Raw genomic sequence first — 20,074 nt, 5'->3', positions numbered from 1 at the left:
ACCACAGAGGAACACTTTCTCTGTATATACAGAAGCTCTCCTGCTCGGGTCACAGGGTAATTCTAAATCCCCTGCCTATTGGCATGGAGTTGTCGCCAACTGAGGATTTTAAAGTGGATTCCCCTGTGTAGATTTACCTTTGCAGTTAGCTGATCTCCAGGTAAGGGAGGGCTTAGATTCCTGTAAAGCACACCATAAGGGATGCAAAACTGGCTGTGCTCTGGACATGCAAATAAATATGCAATGCTTGCAAATTCGACGAACTGAGGCCACAACTTCTATCTGAACATCTCTGGGCACAGGGGGAGTTTATAGAGTCTGAACGTCCTAGGAATCGTGAATCACTGCTTTGAGGACAGGTTATAGCCAGGGGGCATTTCTATCAAGGGAATAGAATACCCTTGACCTAGAATACCCTAGAATACCCCAAAGGTCTGTTGAACAAACAGGTGACCGTGGCAGCCATGATTCTGTGTCCTCGCTCCCGGATTCTTATCTCATCCTCAGTATGTCTACTGAACTACTACTAATTTTTTAAGACCGAGCCCCTGTCCAAAGTGTCCTCTCTCTGATCCCCTTGCTATACAATCTTAATCACATTCCCCTCGGAACACTCATCAACTTTGGCTTACCTGTGATGCGCTTACCACAGGTATGACTGTCACTTGTCCGCATGTCTATTATTCTTGCTTAAAAAAGGATAATGCCTGGACAATAGGGACCACATATTTTTCATTTTTCACCCAGTTCAGCAGCTAGCACATGGCAGATGTCCACTTAATGTTTCTTAATAACTGAGCGCCAAGACAGATAAAACTTTTGTTCAGTTTCCAATGAGGAAACTACTTTAGAGCCTACAATTGGGATTAAAACCCAGGCCTGTCTGGTTCCAAAATTCACGTTCTTTCCTCCATGCCATCTCTCCAGGATAAACAACGCTAACCTGAGACATTCACATAAAAACACACGGCCTTGGTGCCTGGGTGGCTCAGTCGGTTAAGCGTCTGACTTCGGCTCAGGTCATGATCTCGCGGTTCGTGAGTTCGAGCCCCGCGTCGGGCTCTGTGCTGACGGCTCAGAGCCTGGAGCCTGTTTCAGATTCTGTGTCTCCCTCTCTCTCTCTGACCCTGCCCCGTTCATGCTCTCTCTCTGTCTCAAAAATAAATAAATGTTAAAAAAAAAACAAAAAACAAAAAACAAAAACAAAAACAAAAACACACACGGCCATTCCCTTACTGATGGAAGCATACAAATTAAGGCCTGGCGACATAATTCAGCGTAGATATGCTTTGTTACCCAGAACGTACGTAGGTGGGGAGTAAGCTGGGAGACGTGCAAAATTAAAAAATGACGTAACTGAAGGAGAAAGCTTGTTCTCCTTTTCTCCTTTGAGAAAGCTCGAAGAATTCTTATTCCCTTCACCCAAAGATAGATTTCTTGGAAAGTCTTTACCAACTTTATTCTCCTGAGCATAAAGCATCATATTAAGAAAAAATCAGTGAAACCTTTTATCAACTTAGGTTTGTGGAAACACTCGTTGGACACAATGACCACTGCATTTCTGCTTCCTTTCAACTCCTCATCTTTGCCCTGCAATCACAAAACGAAAAAGGTGGCGACTTGGAACCACAGAGATGCTGGATGGAGGAGGCAGCTCGGGCAGCACTCCGCAGCAGCCGCCTAACTCCCAAACAGAACGCGAGATGAAGGAGGGAGTCCTTCCAGCGGCCCCCAGGTTGGAAGCAATCTATTCCCATGCTTGACCTAGGTTTTTACCAGCGGTCCAGCTCAGTTGGTGCTTTAATTACATTCAGGACAAATAATGCAAGGCACCAAAGCCACGACACAAAATCAGCCCCAGGTGAAATACTGAATCTTCCCCACACTAATCTGCTGTCCACCAGCGTCTGTATTCATAACGCCAAATTGAAGACGTGAATGAATAAAATGGAGAGGGGTTCCTTGTACTCAAATTTCCATGCTGTGTTCCTTTCCATTTAATTGTAGTGCTCACCTAATCTGAAATACCGAAGGGGGGGAAAAAAGCGCATTTATTAAAGAAAGCAAAGCCTCACCCGCTTCTCCTGGATATGGAGAAAAAACAGCTGCATTAACCTTCCAATGAAAAAGGACACTTCAACCAGTCTCAGTCCCTGATCAAGTCTTCAGCAAACATATTACCAGGGACGGTGGAATTCATTATGTTTTTTAAAAGAAGTTCCACTACACATGCTTCAGAATTACTGTACCCCAATTAGCAAGAATCATAAGCTAGAAGCTGGTTTTGTTTGCGAGGACAGGGGAGTCAATTCCTGGCTGATCCCTCCCGGTATTGCTTTCAGCACTCAGAATAGCTGTGTTTGGCTGGCTTGTTGTTGCAATTAGGTTTCCAGGTTACCGACAACCAAACAACCCTGGGCTGAATATAACTTCTGGACGTGCTTTTTAAGACTCCAAAACCTGCCATATGCATCAACAGATAACTATTGCCTTTAATCAGGATGGACCACTGAGCATATACAAATTGGTAATATTTTAAATCCAACACTTTTTATTGGATATCATGACAATTTTCTGAACATTGGTGCAGATTTAGGGACATACAGAGGACCGTCGGGTCAGCATGGGATTATCAAGGGTTACCTAATCGCCATTCACTCATTCATTCATTCAAGTGATTTCATTCATTCATTTTGGCCAATCGTAATTTGTTTTTATGTTACCTAAAATTTTTACTCATGGTGTTTTAATTCTTTTTCTATTCTAATCATTAACTCATGTCAACTTCAAAGACCACTTGCTGGAATGACATGGAGTACTTTTGGCCAAAATTAACATGTAAATAAAACTGTTATTAAGAAATAAAACTCAGCTGGGGGGAGGGGAGTCAACAATGCTTGTACTTGGCCAAAAGAATTGCATTTAATCAAGACATCATGGCATATAGATATTTTTAACTTTAAAAATAAGGCACAGGACACACTGCAAAGAGATGAAGTGAGAAGGTGCCTTAAGTTTTTGTGCTTTTTTTAAATCATGTTTAATAAGCACAGTAAAGGTTAGAAGAGAAACATGCAAACAGCTTAAAGATCAATGAATAAAGTAAGGGAGAAAATGAAGAAAAGTTGGAAGAGATTAACATAAATTTGGATGGAGATATCCAAAATGCTGAATATATATGAACAAAGGAGAGAAAAAAAATACTTGGAAAAAAAGTAAATGTGGTCTGATAAAAAATTAATTAAGCAAAAAAATTATTAAATAATTATGTTTAGAATTATCCTTTCTCTTTTTTTTAATGTTTATTTATCTGACATAGAGAACGTACAGCAGAGGGGCAGAGAAAGAGGGAGGGAGGGGGAGAGAGAGAGAGAATCCCAAGCAGGCTCCGCACCATCAGCACAGAGACCGACGCGGGGTTCGAACCCATGAACCTTGAGATCGTGACCTGAGCCGCAATCAAGAGTCGTATACTTAACCAACTGAGCCATCCAGGCACCCCAACATTTCTCTATTTCTTAGATGTAAATACATCTATTTGGACAGAATAAAAATATTTAGATATATTGAGAATTATCTAAATGCTTTCAAATATTTTTGCCATAATCATATGAAGTCACTCTTTTGGATGAACGTTCAAATTTAGCAGATTAAATTCTACATATTAATAATATGTTTCTACTCAGTTGTAGTGACAAATTGTATTGCGGGAGATCAAATTAAATGGTTCCTTCATGTTCTCTGCCCTGTACTGGCAATACTCTACAGGAAAAAGTTCCCAGGACAGTGTGGTGCTTCTTTGGGAACCAGAACACCAACAATGAGAATGTGTTTATGGAATGGAATAAACCATACATATAGTATAGCTAGTTCTGGAAGCAATTAAGTGAAAAAATCAATTCTTCAGTATGCTAAAAGATACAGAGAGAGAGAGGAGAGCCTGTGGGCTAATTCACAAAGTTATCACCAAATCTATTGACCCCTGAAGGTAGGCCATTAATCATACCTAAATGTTGTAAGCAAAAGAAATTTTCAGTGTGGCAGACTATCTTTTCCAAAAATGGCCACAAAAATATACTTGGCCCACTTCTTTTGCTAGAATCTTGCCACTCTCCACCAAGAGATAAAGTCTATTTCCCCTCCCGGAAATCCCAGACAGGGCCTTGGACCAACTGGAAGATAAGAATGTAATGGAAGTGACTCTGAGTCTTTCTCCCTCTCTCCCTGTCCCCTCCTCCTCCACCTCTTCCTCTTCTTCTTTCTCCCTTTCTCTCTTCCTCTCCTTCTTCTCCCCATCTGTCTCTCTTCCTCTCCCTCTTTCCCTCTCTCCCCCCTTCTCTGTCCTCTCTCCCTGTCCCCTCCTCCTCCACCTGTTCCTCCTCTTCTCTCTCCCTCTCCTCCCCATCTCTCTCTCCCCCTCCCTTTCCCTCTCTCTCCTTCTCTGTCCTTTCTCTCTCTGTCCCTTCCTCCTCCACCTCTTCTCTCTCCCTCTCTCCCTTTCTCTCTTCTCTCCCTCTTTCCCTCTCTCCCCCTTCTCTCTCTGTCCTCTCTCTGTCCTCCTCTCCCTCATCTTCTTGTTCATCTTCATCACCACCTTCTTCTTCCTGTTCACTGTGGCCATCGCCTCCTCCTCTCCCTTCATCATCTTCGTCTTCCTCCTCTTCATCATCTTTATCGCCTTCTTCTCCATCATCTTCATCGTCGTCATCACCTTCTCCTTCCTCTTCTCCTCCTTTTTCTTCTGTCTCCCCACCTCACTGCCTCCCTCCCGCTCTCTCCACACTTGCCCCTGGAACCCCACCGCCATACCGTGAAGATGCTCCGTCTTGCCCACACGGAGAGACCGCACGAGACCGGGCAGGTGAGGGGGGAATGAACGCCCAGCAGATGACCAACAGCAGTCGCCACTCACGTGCCTGAACAAGCCTTCAAAGGACTCCAGGGTGCAAGGGTCCAGTCTTCAGCCTGGACTCAGCCAGTCTTCAGCCTCTCGGACATCGTGAGGCCGAGAAAAGTATCTCTGCCGTGCCCTCCCTCCCTGAGTTCCCAACACACAGGACCCATAAGCAAACTACACCATTGTTTTCCATGACTAAGTTTTGACGTTGAAGAACAATTCCAAGATTCAGTCGCACAAAGAAGTTAACCGTGTGTTATTTTATGTGCTGACGTATTTCCTTTTTCACCTACCACTTGTCAAGCCCTTACTCTGTGGTCACCACCGTCAGAAGGAGCGAGAAGTAGCACGCCGCACGCATACAGGGTTTGTAGTTGACAGAGCGTTCGCGTTTACGTTGTCCCCTTCTGGCCACAGCCTGTAGACACAGCCAATGTGATTTCTTATTCCGCTTACCAGCTACTCAACTCACAGGGCCTTTACTGACCTTCTTAGGAGAAGGTACGATAATTTCCACGTTGCAGATGAAGAATGTGAGGCCCACAGAGATCAAGTGCGTTACACTTTGAGACCTTGGGCGAGGGGCGCCTGGGTGGCGCAGTCGGTTAAGCGTCCGACTTCAGCCAGGTCACGATCTCGCGGTCCGGGAGTTCGAGCCCCGCGTCGGGCTCTGGGCTGATGGCTCAGAGCCTGGAGCCTGTTTCCGATTCTGTGTCTCCCTCTCTCTGACCCTCCTCCGTTCATGATCTGTCTCTCTCTGTCTCAAAAATAAATAAACGTTAAAAAAAAATTTTTTTAAAAATCACTGGATTAAATTATGTCAAACGGGTCTTTTTTTTTATGTGAATATTTTTAGAGATTTGAATATGCTAATCCATATTGTTAATTACAAAGAGGGAGCAGGCTATTTAGTTGACACTTTCTTGTAAAAGAATGTATCACTTATAAGTTAACCCGGATAGAGGGAAAAGGGGATCATTTTATTATTTTTTTAAAGTTTGAGCGAGACAAAAACAGCATGAGCAGGGGAGGGGCAGAGAGGGAGGAAGACAGAGAATCCCAAGCAAGTTCCACACTGTCAGTGAGCCGAAAGCAAGAGTCTGACACTTAACCAACTGAGCCACCCAAGTGCCCCATGGGAGTCACTTTAAAAGTGTAATTAGGGGCGCCTGGGTGGCGCAGTCGGTTAAGCGTCCGACTTCAGCCAGGTCACCATCTCGCGGTCCGTGGGTTCGAGCCCCGCGTCAGGCTCTGGGCTGATGGCTCAGAGCCTGGAGCCTGTTTCCGATTCTGTGTCTCCCTCTCTCTCTGCCCCTCCCCCGTTCATGCTCTGTCTCTCTCTGTCCCAAAAATAAATAAACGTTGAGACCTTGGGCGAGGCAAATGCAATTTGTGTCCCGCACGTGATGCCCTCCCTACTCCCTTCCTCGGATCCTGAAGGTCGCTCTGTCTGCCTGGTTACCTGGCAGCTGTCACTCAAAACATCTGGTCAGAAACGGCTAAAGAAACCAAATGGCCCTCTGACAGTAAACGTGATGACAATTAAATATTCACGCATGGTTCTTGGTTCAGTGTCTCCTCCTCTACCTCTTCACACCCTGTAGTAAATTTCCATGTGAAAGTCTCTTAGACTTCCTGTGGGAGCTGTTAGTATACATGCCAAAGCCACTTCGAGGGCTGTATTGGAAACATTCAGCATAAATATCCTGTCCTATAGGGAATATTAGCAAAGGTCAAAAAAAAAGAAAAAGTCAATTGAGAATATAACTAAAATAATTCTAGGTTTTGTGACTAATGGTAACTGGTTAAGGAATATTAAAGATAAAGGGGTGCCTGGGTGGCTTTATTTCGGCTCAGGTCACGATCTCACGGTCTGTGAGTTCGAGCCCCACGTCGGGCTCTGTGCTGACAGCTCAGAGCCTGAAGCCTGCTTCGGATTCTGTGTCTCCGTCTCTCTCTCTGCCCCTCCCCTGCCCATGCTCTGTCTCTCTCCCTCTGCCCCTCCTCCCCTCCCAAAATAAATAAACATTTTTTTGAAAAAAGAATATTAAGGATATTAAAAGGAAATTGTGCCCCTCTTCTGGATTCACTTCCAAACTTGAGGCTTCTTTGTGTGTCTTCTCTTTCCTATCATCGTTAAATCAAAGTATAAAAAGTAAATAAGGCCCTTTGCCCTCTCGATGCCCCTTCAAAACCAACAGGGGGCACAGTTCGTGCCCCGTCACCGTGAGCTCTGCAGGCCCAGGTCTTGGTCACCAGTGTCTTCCTCTGCAAAATGGAAATACTGACAACCCTACTGCATAAGGATTAAATTCTCTCTCTCTCTCTCTCTCTCTCTCTCTCTCTCTCTCCACTCCCCACTCCCCCTGCTCCCTGCCCAGTGTGGGTCTCTGGTTTTATTAAACTTCCAACACTTGGGTTGGCTTGATATCCAAACAGTTAAGACTTCAAATACTTCTGACGGTCACGGTTATCAAACAACAAACAAAGTGTTCTCCCTGTCACCACAAAGGGGACTGTATCGGCCCAGTGATGATAGAACCATCTATCCCGCTGCCGGGGCCAGAAATCCCACAGTCACCCCACTGATCTCCCCTTGTTATTCCCACACCCAACCAGCCACTAGGCCCTGCCTCTCAAGTCTGGTCCCTCCACCATCCCCTCAGCCTCGCGCCCCGTGAGCCCCACATTCCTCCCCACTAAGTGGTCTCCGGGCTCCAGCCTTGCTGTGACAGCAAAAGTCACCATGCCAGCTCCCTGCTGAACCCTTTCTGGAACTTCCAACGGTTTTAGGAGAAAGTCAAAACTCCTTCAAAAAAACCTTTTCTTGGGGTGCTTGGATGGCTCAGTCGGTTAAGCATCTGACTTGGGCTCAGGTCATGATCTCACTGTCAGAGTCTGGAGCCTGCTTCAGATTCTGTGTCTCCCTCTCTCTCTCTCTCTCTCTCTGCTCCTCCCCCACTCATGTTCTATCTCTCTCTCTCTCCCTCTCGAAAGTAAACATTAAAAAAAAATTTTTTAAATAAAATAAATACTGGGGAGCCTGGGTGGCTCAGTCGGTTGAGCTTCCAACTTCGGCTCAGGTCATGACCTCACAGTCTGTGAGTTCAAGCCCCACGTCGGGCTCTGTGCTGACAGCTCAGAGCCTGGAGCCTGCTTCGGAGTCTCTGTGTGTCTCTCTCTCTGACCCTTCCCCATCCATCCTCTGTCTCTGTCTCAACAATAAAACATTAAAAAAAATTTTTTTTAAATAAAATAAATACAAACCCTTTCTTAAAAATTTTTTTAACATTTATTTATTTTTGAGACAGAGAGAGAACATAAGCAGGGGAGGGGCAGGGAGAGAGAGAGAGCGAGCCAGAATCCCAAGCAGGCTCTGTGCTTCAAACCCACGAACCATGAGATCATGACCTGAGCCAAAATCAAGAGTCAGTTGCTTCAGCAACTGAGCCACCCAGGCGCCCCACCTTTAAAATCCCTTTATGGCTGGGTCCTCTGGTCTGTCACACATCTCCACTCGGGCGCCTTCCCATTCTTCAGCCAAACACAATTTGTGTGAGTTTGTGAACAATGCCCTATGTTGTCTCATCTGCAGATGCTCACCCACGCTGTTGCGTGTGCAGGGACCTCTTCCTCCCCTGCTGGCCTGCCTGACACCCCCTCATCCCTTTGGGGCTCAACTTACACGCCATTTCTTCCAGGAGGCTTTCCAGGATTGCCCCGGCTCTGGGAGCTGCCCCTCCAGGCCCCCGTACCACCTGTGCCACAGGCTTCGTTATGCGGCTTGTCTGCCTCCACTAAACAGTGAGCTTCATGAAGGCCGTGCCCTTGCCTGGCTTCCTTGCTGCTGTAAATCCAATTAGCATGATGCCTGGTGCTCAAAACTTTTTTTTTTATGAAAAAAAAATTGTGGTATTAATTTTTTACTACCAAAAAGAGCCATAAACTTGTGATTCGTGTCATTCCCTTAAGCTCCAAACCCTCCTACATGAAAGATGGCCTAAAATAATGGCTCAGACACAGAGCATTTCATCTCCAGACTGCCCTACCCCAAGCCATCTGCTTTAATTCTGCAGAACGGCTTTGGTGGAGCGCACAAAGACCACCATTAGCATTCCTAATTCCACCTGTATACTCAGCGTCGTCTCACGGTGTCTGGGACACACAAGTGAAACTGACACTGCCACAGATTAAAATGCACACATCGAGGGGCGCCTGGGTGGCGCAGTCGGTTAAGCGTCCGACTTCAGCCAGGTCACGATCTCGCGGTCCGTGAGTTCAAGCCCCGCGTCAGGCTCTGGGCTGATGGCTCAGAGCCTGGAGCCCGTTTCAGATTCTGTGTCTCCCTCTCTCTCTGCCCCTCCCCCGTTCATGCTCTGTCTCTCTCTGTCCCAAAAATAAATAAAACGTTGAAAAAATAAAATAAAATAAAATAAAATGCACACATCGAGCCCAAACTGTCTTTCTATGAATGAATGCATTTATGAGAAGCACTGGGCATGTGCTGTTGATACCAAATTTGACGCCCATGACTCCACTACCTTTGTACCAGAAGGCAGAGCAAAGAGAATGCCCAGAGGGGGAACCACAATCTGAACATGGTTATATGGAAGCAAGTGAATTAGAGAAGTGGGGAGGGGAGGAGAGTTTAGATATAAATTACAGGGTCACCTGGGTGGCTCACTGGGTTGAGCATCTGACTCTTGTTTTGGCTCAGGTCATGCTCCCAGGCTTGTGGGATCGAGCCCCGCATCAGACTCTGTGCCGAGTGTGGAGACTGCCTGGGAGTCCCTCTCCCCACCCCACCCCCCCCCCCGCCTCTGCCCCTCCTCTGTCTCAAAATAAGTAAACAAGCTTTAATTTAAAAAAAGAAAGAAGGGGCACCTGGGTGGCGCAGTCGGTTAAGCGTCCGACTTCAGCCAGGTCACGATCTCGCGGTCCGGGAGTTCGAGCCCCGCGTCAGGCTCTGGGCTGATGGCTCAGAGCCTGGAGCCTGTTTCCGATTCTGTGTCTCCCTCTCTCTCTGCCCCTCCCCCGTTCATGCTCTGTCTCTCTCTGTCCCAAAAATAAATAAACGTTGAAAAAAAAAATTTTTTTTAAAAAAAAAGAAAGAAAAGAAACTACAATCATGAGTAAAAATGCTGAAAGTTTCCAGTGACAAATGACATCACCTTCTCTTCACTATATACATAACTATGTACACCCATTTACATAGACTAATAGGTGAGAAGAGCCAGAGTTAATCAATACTATTGATAAAATAATTGACACAGGAATAGCACAAGGGAACAGCAACCTGACCAGGAGAAGCACCAGCCAGCAGAAAGGTAATTTAATTCAATTTCCACATACTCTTTGAGTAAATTAAGTATCAGCCAATTGAGCATTCATGAGAAACACAATATCCAGCTCCAAAAGCCATACTAAGGGAATCCCTCTTCGGGAGGCAGGTGCTGAGCCTGGCCAGCTCAGTCAGAGGAGTATGAGGACTCTTGATCTCGGGGGTTGTGAGTTCCAGCCCCATGTCCAGTGTAGGGATTACTTGAAAATAAATTTTTTTTAAAAAAGAATCTCTTTTTATAGTAATATGTACATACATACATATATATATACATATATATACATATATATACACATATACATACATATACATACATATATACATATATATGTATGTATATACATATACATATATATCTATATATACATATATATCTATATATACATAGAAACAGTAATACAGTAAATAGACATATAATTTTAAATTGATATTTACAATCACTCTTTTAATCCAGTTTTTAAAAGCAGCTGTGGGAGAGCCCATACTAGCTAATGCAAAACTTGTAGCACTGGAAATTGAGTTATCTGTTTCTAGAAAAACAGGCTGTGAATATGGAGTTTTTACCAATTAACATACACTCTACAAAGTACAAGTTGGGTGATTATCAGGTGACTTGTTTCACAGAAATTTCTAAAAGTCAGCAGCAGAGTTACATTAGGACGCATAATTGGAGGGGCCCCCCAGGGTGGCCCAGTCGGTTCAGCATCCGATTTCAGCTCAGGTCATGATCTCACAGTTCGTGGGTTCAGGCCCCATGTCAGGCTCTGTGCTGACAGCTCGGAGCCTGGAGCCTGCATCGGATTCTGTGTCTCCCCGTCTCTCTCTGCCCCTCCCCTGCTCACGCTCGGTCTCTCTCTTCTCTCAAAAATAAATAAATGTTAAAAAAATAAATCTGAAAAAGATGGCCATGGAAGTCCATAAATCTCTGAAACTCAATAATACTTACTGCTACAAGGTGAGGAAAAAAATACAAAGCGGCATAGACTGCCATAAGAAATTTCCTGGACAGAATGCTCTGGGTTAAACATTAGACACTGCAAATATACCAAGTAATTTAGTTTTCACTCTCCCACCATCCCTTACCACTGAGAGCTTTGCCCCCAGCTAGCAGGTGGGCTGAAATAAACCTTGTTCCAACAAACCAAACATCCAAACTACGTAATCATGGGATGACATCTGAGCTTGATGTGGCTGGCTGCTTATAAAGGAGTCTTTCACAATGATAAACGGGAATTTTCATTGTTGACTAAGCCAGACACTTGCATGCTTCCTGCTGAAATCAACCAAATGCAAATAAACAGCCCTATCTTTAACAACAACAACAACAAAAAACACTTCTATCCACTCATTGTGAAGTACACTGAAATCTGTTCCTTTGTATAAAAGGATAAGACTAGCATATTAGCCTGTTACCTACCTACTAGACAGAGACCTTGAAAGTCGTTTTTTCAGTACCGCGATACAGGTAAGCCACGTTACGTGTAGGTTCTCACCCGCGTCTTAACCAGCACTGCACTCGAGAAGGCAGGGTGATGCTTCAGGTTCAGTCTGGGGCCAGGGACTTAGCAGAACCAAAAGACCCATGGGTCCAAGCACAAACCCCTTAGCTTCACTAGCATGGCATTCTTCCCATTCTATTCCACCAGCTAAAGTCCAAGGATTTATTGCTACTCTACACAACTCTGGATCTTTGAAACAAAGTTTTTACAAGTAGCGCGTGTAAAAGTAAAATGGGAACAGTAAACACAGAAAATTTGTTCTAAATTAAAGCGAAATAAAATTTTAAATTAGACCTACACCGATGAAGCTTCAATATCATAACCAAAAATCAATGTTATGATCACAGATGATGTTACGTGCCTGTTTCTTAGTACCGATTCCTCTGGATTTCACTTCTGTTATTCTTCTAACGTGTCACCCTCTTCTTTTAGGGACTTAAATAGTGTGTGGGAAAAATATGAAACATCGATCTGTATAGTGAGTGGAAAAAATCTGAAACATCGATCTGGATGGTTGCTGCATTGGTCGAGGATGTTAGGCTACCTTCAGTTCTAAATACAAAAGCCACACTCCAAATCAGGAATATTCTCCAAAACCTTTACTTTCACGATGTTGCTTCAAATTTTGTTGCTTTTTTCAAAAATTCTGACTGGAAGTGCCAGTGCCATCACAGCACTGCACGCTTATTTACAACGAAGAACTCCCTGAAATGAGAGATCCTGGCACACGGCACCAGCATAGGTCACTGCCAGTCACTCGCGCAGCTCTCTCCCACATACCGCCTGCTCCGTGGAGGGGGTGTGACAGCCCAAGCACTTGGTCTTCCCAGGCTTCCCAGGAAGCCTCCCACGAAGCCCTGGATTCAAGGGCATTTTGAAACTCAAGTCAACCTCAATCCAGCTCCGCCATCTTGGTTATGCAACTGAAATATGCAAGTGGGAAGAACTGGGTTCATAATTAGAAATGGACAGAAAGGAGACATGACTTTCAATAAGTGGTTAGTAGTCTTCACCAATGTTGTGGTTTGTTGGGTTTTTTTTAAGTTTTCTTTCAATCAATCTGACCCAAACTCTTCAACCCTCACGTTATAATTTTGGCTCTCCCTTTTTGGTAACCAGCTGTGATGGAGAAGAGCTAGTCACCATATTCTTTGTAGGTACCGAAGCCAATTATTGACTAGGTCTGAGTAAATCGTTTTATCCCCTCGGAGTAACAACCTCTGGTATTGTTTCAATTTTTTTATTCTTTCTGGTGTAGCTTAGCTCTTCAGACTCTTTCTAGAGTCTTCCTACAACATTACCTTGTTGTACTTTATGATTGGCACCTGGCAAATGTCTTTTTATGTCCATATGGCTGGAATCTAGCCCACTGCCTGGCTCTTGATAAATAGTCTTGAGAGAATGTGAAATTGCACATGAGCAGTAATCAATAAATGGCTGGGCATGATTCATTTGTCTACCTTGGCTATCTTTGGCTATTTATTTGGTCGTCATTTCCCTATGATTCCTGCCTTATGGAAATCATCATGCTTTCATCCTGAATAGTCCCTTTGACCTTTCCAGACAACTCCAAAAGCTCCTCTTGGTAAGCGTACAACTGAAAGCTTGGCACGCTTTGACAGAACTTGAAAATCTCATCCTGTGTGTGTCTGAGTCCCATGCGGTGTCAAGAACAAGAAGTTTTTCTCTGTTCAATAGGTTTTGCTGTTTAGTGGGGACTTACATGAAATGTCTTACTGAGAATAGTTTGATACCTCATCCAAATGGTATTTTTAAACATACACACTTGGTTAGGAATTTATTTTATGAGATACTTTTTCTGTTTTCCTCTCAAAAGGTTGATAATTATTTTGTAAATGTTCATTATATTCTTGTGCTTGCTTATAATAGCTTATTACTAGAAATTTTAAAATGATACATGTTCTAATTCACATGTCTTATGCTTTCACATTCAATTTCCTAAAATCATGTCTAAATGACAGCTGAAGAAGGGGTGCCTGGGTAGTCGGTTAAGCGTCGACTCTTAGTTTCAGCTCAGGTCATGATCTCAGGGTTCATGGGATGGAGCCCCACGCTGGGCTCTGTGCTGACAGTGAGGAGCCTACTTGGGGTTCTCTCTCCCCCTCTCTCTGCCCCTCCCCCAACTGCATGAGCATTCTCTCTCTCTTTCTCTCTCTCCCCCTCTCAAAATAAATACATAAACTTAAAAAAAATTAAATACCAGATAGACAGAATACAAAATACTTGGAATAAATGTCATGATTCATGCTAATAGACCAACTAACCAACTAATAGACCAACCTTTCAGCTTTTGATCAGAGCTGATTAGGGTTATTAACAGACAGTTTTCACTAAACCAATATTTTCCAGATTGACCTAAACACATGTCTCTCTTGTTCAAACACACACAGCTCAATACTGAGAAAAAGGTAACACAAGAAAGTGTGAAAGAAAAATGAAATATAGCCAGTTGTGCTTTAATAGAAAACTGTGTCTTCATAGAGCCTTGGCAAGGTCATAGTCACCATGACCATGATGGGAACTAGCTATCCTGGGAAAAAAATGCCTCTTACTTAGCAGTTGCCTCAGAGAAGTGGGGGAAGGGGGGAAATAAAAGACCGGGGAGGGGCTTCAATTACTGTGGAAAGAACTCACTGAAGTGGGCTTTATCTTCTTTGATTCCTCATTAAGTCAGCAAACCTGTCTACCATAATCTGGAAATCTTTCCCTAAGTTAAAGAAATATTTAGGACTTTAACTATTTAGTCATTCCCCCTTTGAACCCAGAATTCCCAGGCTAACGATTAGTGAGTTAAACCACAGAGCCCCATGCCTTCCCCACAGTATGGTTAATAATTACACCCAATTTAATGTCTAGAATCCCATTTCCAACCAAGAGCCTTTAAGTAGCAAATTTCATAGTATGTTTCATTAGAGAGTATGCATTAATGATTAAGCTGAGATATGAAGTTTTAAAGGTTATATTCAAAACCTTAAAGACGTGCACCAGGGTAGCTGACCTGAAGGGCAGACAACCCCCATTATCGCAAACTTGTCAGAGGAGCTAAAGCTTTGATGTTCCAGAAAACTCTCTCCCTACCTCTCCTCCTCTCCAAGGTGGTCCTGCAAGGGTTCCTCCCCACTAGGAAGACACAAGGTTTACTCAAATTCTGCATAACTGAACAGTCTAAAGATGAGGGACACATACTCAGGAGGATTCAACCTGACGGTTTATCCAACAAGGAGGCTCCCATCTCTCTGGAAAGGCATTCACTGGGATCTTCTCTCAGATTTGAATCTGCAGATTTCTTTTTAAGGCACCACCTCTCAGAACTACAGACGGCACACTCATTCCTGGATAGATCATATAGAATGAGGCGAGCGTGACCTCTGCCTGTCACTGCACGTGTTCTGGCACCTCCACTAGCAGATGAGAAAGAACAGATAAAAGAAGAAGAAAACCAAACTGATCCTTGATTTTTTAAAAAATATAAATGTGAGGAAGGGGGTAAAAATGATCTTTTCTGAGGACTCTGAGAACACACATGAGCAGTATTCAAGAAAATAAAATAAAGCTCCAAGTTCTTCTGTATTAGGCATCGATAGAAACTTTCACTGGGGGTTGAGAAGAGCCCACAGAGGGAGAATCCCACAGAGGAAGCCAACAAGGAAGGTCAAAGGCCAGAGCCTGAACTGGAACATGAGACCAAGGTACCTTTAAGAATGAGGAAGTTTGGGGATGCCTGGTGGTTCAGTCGGTTACCCCTGGGTGGTTCAGTTCGGCTCAAGTCATGATCTCATGGTTCGGGGGTTCGAGCCCTGCGTCTGGCTCTGTGCTGACCGCTCAGAGCCTGGAGCCTGCTTCCTTCAGATTCTGTGTCTCCCTCTCTCTCTGCCCCTCCCCCAGTCATGCTCTTTCTCTGTCTCTCAAAAATAAATTTAAAAACGTTCAAAAAGTTAAAAAAAAAAAAAAGGACAAGGAAGTCTGATATTCAGTGCAAAAACTGTTTAGCCCACCAAACAAGGGACCCCCCCCCCCAACCAGGGAAATGTACAAGTTCTTCAACAAAGATCACTGTCTACAGAGTTAAAGTCAACCACAGCAAGCAAGAGAAGCTAAAGAGCGTCCGTCCAGTCCATGAGGACAGGGGCCCTGTGGCTTGGCTCGTGGGTCAGGAGCACACCGCCTGGCACACAGCGGGCACACAATCAACCCTGGCTACTTGAATAACGTTCATTTACTACAGCTCCAAATTACGCTCCAGAGACAATAAATGTGTCTTAGGACACAAACAAAGGTTTACCTGCAACTAACTTTATCCCTGAAACAAAATCGAAATAGATGGTGGCTGGTAAGACCTTTTAGCCATTAGCAACATCCCACTCACGTGCGAAGTGAGGCACGCAGGAGGCACGCAGGAGGCACGAGACGCCTCCCTTAACTGTTGATAAGGAGTATGCAGACTGTAGGGAATTACAACCATTACCGGCCCATTTCTGCCGGGTTCGGCGCAGAACCCACAGACCTCCCGGAGACTCACAACCGAACGCTCAGCTCTGACACACACACACACACACACACACACACGCACACACACACACACACACACACACACACACACACACACCACCACCCCCCCCCCCAAGCCTAAGCAGCTAGAACAGGAACCCACCTGCGGTCCCACGAAACCGCATTCATTGACTTGGTGCAGCAAGGGGTGGCCCTTGGAGAAAGCGCAGGGAGGCTGAGACGGGGGGAGGGGGAGCATCTTAGGTAAGGTTCGGGTCCTCCTCGGAGGAGTCCGAGGAGGTGTCTCAGGGAAGCAGATTCAGTTCTGGATGGATCGCGGTCTGGAGGTGAGATGAGGAGAAGCGGAGAATAACGCGGGGGTGGTGATGAGGAGAAGGCGGTTCAGCGATTCAAGATCCCCAGGAAAATACGGGCACCGCAAAGCAGGTCTGGAAGGTCAGCGGTAAAAGGGCGGGAATCACTGAAAGAGGGGTCCTTTTGGCATCTTACGGCTGGCGCACAGCACACCTGTGGGAGAAGCCACATCGTGCGCTCACTTTGCGGCCGCCTTGCTGTGGGTCCGCTCTCTTCTATCCCCGGTTGACTTCTACTCTTTCAGTGGGAGACACGCTGTGCCTCTTACACGGACGGGAGCATTAAATAATCTCCCTTAATCAAGTTGTAGGAAGAGACGTTCTCAAAACCTTAAGAGAAGCAGATGGAAAAGAAACGACCCTGACCCATAACCCTAAACCTAGCACCTGCAACTCGACAGTCCTCCCAGCAAACCTCTAGCCCAGCACCCGGGCCCTGGGTAACAATGGTGGGTTTGATCCCCCGTCCTCTCCCCTGGACCCCAAATCCCCCAAAAGAAAGAGCAGGGAAGTCTTCACTTCTGCCTGGACACCCCCCCCAACCGGCCCCCAGCATAGCACCTGTGTTCTGTAGCCATTTGTCTGCTAGTCCCCTCCTATATAACATACACCAAGGCCTCCCAAACAGTAACACAGCGTGACATTAAGAATGTCACAATCTACAGGATGCCACTACATGGGTGAAATACAGCACAGGAGGACTGGAACGATCTACAACACTACGTCAAAGAAGGAAGCTTCCACTTGAAGTGCTCATGAATGGCTTTGTCACAACAGGATGGAGTCAAAAGCACTTAAACAGCTCGACACGCGACACGAACAGGACTGAATCCCTAACAAATGAAATCGCTTATCAGGCGGTACTAGAGATGTTTGTATATCCGTCTTTTCGGTAAGACTGTTGTTCCTCAGGGTGAGGGGTTACGCAGGTCTTCTTGAGTTTTGCACCCCACCCCACCCCCCAGCGCTCTGGCCACCATGCTGCTCGGTATCGGCATCCAGTCCCGTGAAAGCAAAGCAGTTATTGGGAAAGTAAGAAAAAGCTCATTCGGGTAAAGCAAAAAGGCAAGAGCACAGTGCAGGCTGGTAAGGAAGAGAGAAAAGGTGTCCCAGATGCAGACCAGAGGCTTCTAGCACTGGAGGATAGAGGACTCCTCTGCTTAGGTGACAGAGGAAAGAGAGACACTGGTGAGTTGACTTGGAACGTAGACACATCACAAGAGATCTGTACCTGGGCTGAGAGGAGGGGAGAAGGAAGCAAGGAGAAGATGGGGAATGTAAATAAGAGATAGGCTACCAAGGTCCTCAGTGGCTGAGGACTGGGGGCAAGAGTACAAGCAGAGTCCAGGAGCTTTCGTTACCCGGATATTAGTAAAAACAAGACCTGCACGTAGGGAGGCATTAGAAGTCTGTTCTGAGCCCACAGTGCTATCTCACCTTGGAGCAGGTGCAAACCACCACACAGCCACCTTGTCATTTTCTCATTCCTATCTCCTTTTTCTTCCCCTTTCTTCCTATTTCACCCCCACTTCCTCCTGCTGCCCTAAGTGTTGGCTGAATAAGACCATGGACTTCTTCGGGGTTAGCAGAAGAGGTCCAGTAGAGGTCTGCCTCTCTCCGCCCCAGTGATATGGCCACCAAGAACAGGCCTGGCTGTCCTGTCAGTGTCTCTTCAAAGATGAGCCTCGTGGAACAGAAAAGCAATGACAGAAACCACAAAAGGACTTCCAATGTCAAGGTGACCTGTACCTTCTTGTTACCGTGACCTGCGGTCAGCAAGTGGATACCATGGTGTCTGAATTCTGAACTATCTAAAGAGCACCCAGGTCATATCATGGACGTGGGTGAGGACGCTCTGGGAGAAGGGAAGGAGTGCCACTAACTCCCAGCGCCCACTGCCTGGGCTTCCTGCCGCCGTGTGCAAATGGAACCACGGTGGCTAGGACACAGTGCTACACATCCAACTGAACTACAGGGGTCTTCCTAGAGTACCACGTACCGGGAATTCCTAGAACCAATATGTTTTAAGCAATTATGATAACTGAATCATGTGCATTAGTGTCATGGCCTTTATTACGTACCCAACCCAGACAACTCTAACAGTATGGCATGACCTCAGACTTGAGGGAAATGCCCCCAATTCCGATAAGCAATTTGACTCACCCTTCATACTGGGACATCTTTGAATGCGCATTGAAACGTCTCCCCTTTGAAACTGTTCGCTACCCTCCGGTACTAGGTATTCATATTCTGGACCGACTTCAAGGATTCTGTGAACCCCTCCCTGTGGTTAGGAATAAGACAGGCTATCTTCCTCCAAAGAACAGGGGTCACCAATAGACTTTAACATAGTGTGCAAGCTTTTCTCCAAAGACACGAATGTTGAATGGAATCACCCCCTTAGAGCAAGAAAACAGCATCTACAATTTTTGTGAAAGGCCAGTGTCTATTGATAGTCTGTTGTCAAATTCTGAACATAGATCATCCTCTAACTTTCCCAATTGTTGAATTCTAAAAGTTTGCCTGTATATTGGCTGTGGAAGAGAGAGAGGTACTTCCCCACAGTAGGAACTACACACGTAATAGGCTCTCAGAACAACTCACAAGAGCTTGCGTGTTACCTCAAAACAACAGTAAGAACACTGTAGAACCAACTGTTGAAGCGATACCTTTACAGCAAAGTACATTCACGGTTCCCTTTGGGGGGGGGGGGGGCAGGAACAGAAAACTCTCCCTTTCTGGCAATGAAAGTAGGGACTCCCCTTGCTCAAAGCAGGCGTTGAGGGTGGTCATGGTGTGGACTTTGGGGAGGAAGGTCTCTGTGTTGAAGATGAGGCTGGGAATGCATAGTACAGTGGATGAAGACCTATTCATCCAGACCAGGAAGGTGGGCGGGGGAGGACAGAAGTGGGGCAGAGGGCCCAGGGGAACAAGTGGAAGGGGAGGACTTGGGTAGTCCACGAGCACAGACACGCTGTTTCTTGCCACCTCTCCCAACTCCTCTGCAAACCCAAATTTCTGCTCCTTCTTCCTCTTTATCCCCTCTGGAAGTCTTTGTGGGTTATTAGCACAGCAGGGTCCATGCAGCAAGAAGAAAGAAGCGGAGGGAGTCACCAGTTAGAATGAAAGAGATATAGTCTCCTGGCTGAAGGGAAGGGGTGAGTTTCTCACAGGGAAGATGTGCATTGCTAGATCAGAGTCTGGTCTGTGTGGCTGGGGCACAGACCTTGCTAAAGAGAAAACAGCAGCCACTGCTCCGAAGTGCAAGAACAATTAGAAGTTAAGTTAATGAGAATCCTGGTGAATGCTTCCCTTATTAAGGACAATTGTTTTTTAAAAAGTATATTAGAAAGATTCATTGCACACCTGTTGCACTTTGCCAGGCACAATGTCTTCATCAGAGACCCAGAATCCAGAGCAAATAGATGCTCGTTTTTAAAGAATTCACACATCT

At 45.5% G+C, this 20,074-nt stretch overlaps 1 protein-coding gene across 1 annotated transcript in view; it reads right to left on the bottom strand.

Moving 5' to 3' along the window:
* The window catches only part of DCDC2 (doublecortin domain containing 2), a 166,705-nt gene that overhangs the window by 140,273 nt on the left and 6,358 nt on the right, over nt 1-20,074 (bottom strand). The window lies entirely within an intron of this gene.

This window comes from Prionailurus viverrinus, chromosome B2 (genome assembly GCF_022837055.1).
Source record: "Prionailurus viverrinus isolate Anna chromosome B2, UM_Priviv_1.0, whole genome shotgun sequence".
Lineage (NCBI taxonomy): Eukaryota > Metazoa > Chordata > Mammalia > Carnivora > Felidae > Prionailurus > Prionailurus viverrinus.
Note: the sequence above shows the minus strand (reverse complement) of the source record. Positions and strands in the feature narration are given on the sequence as shown.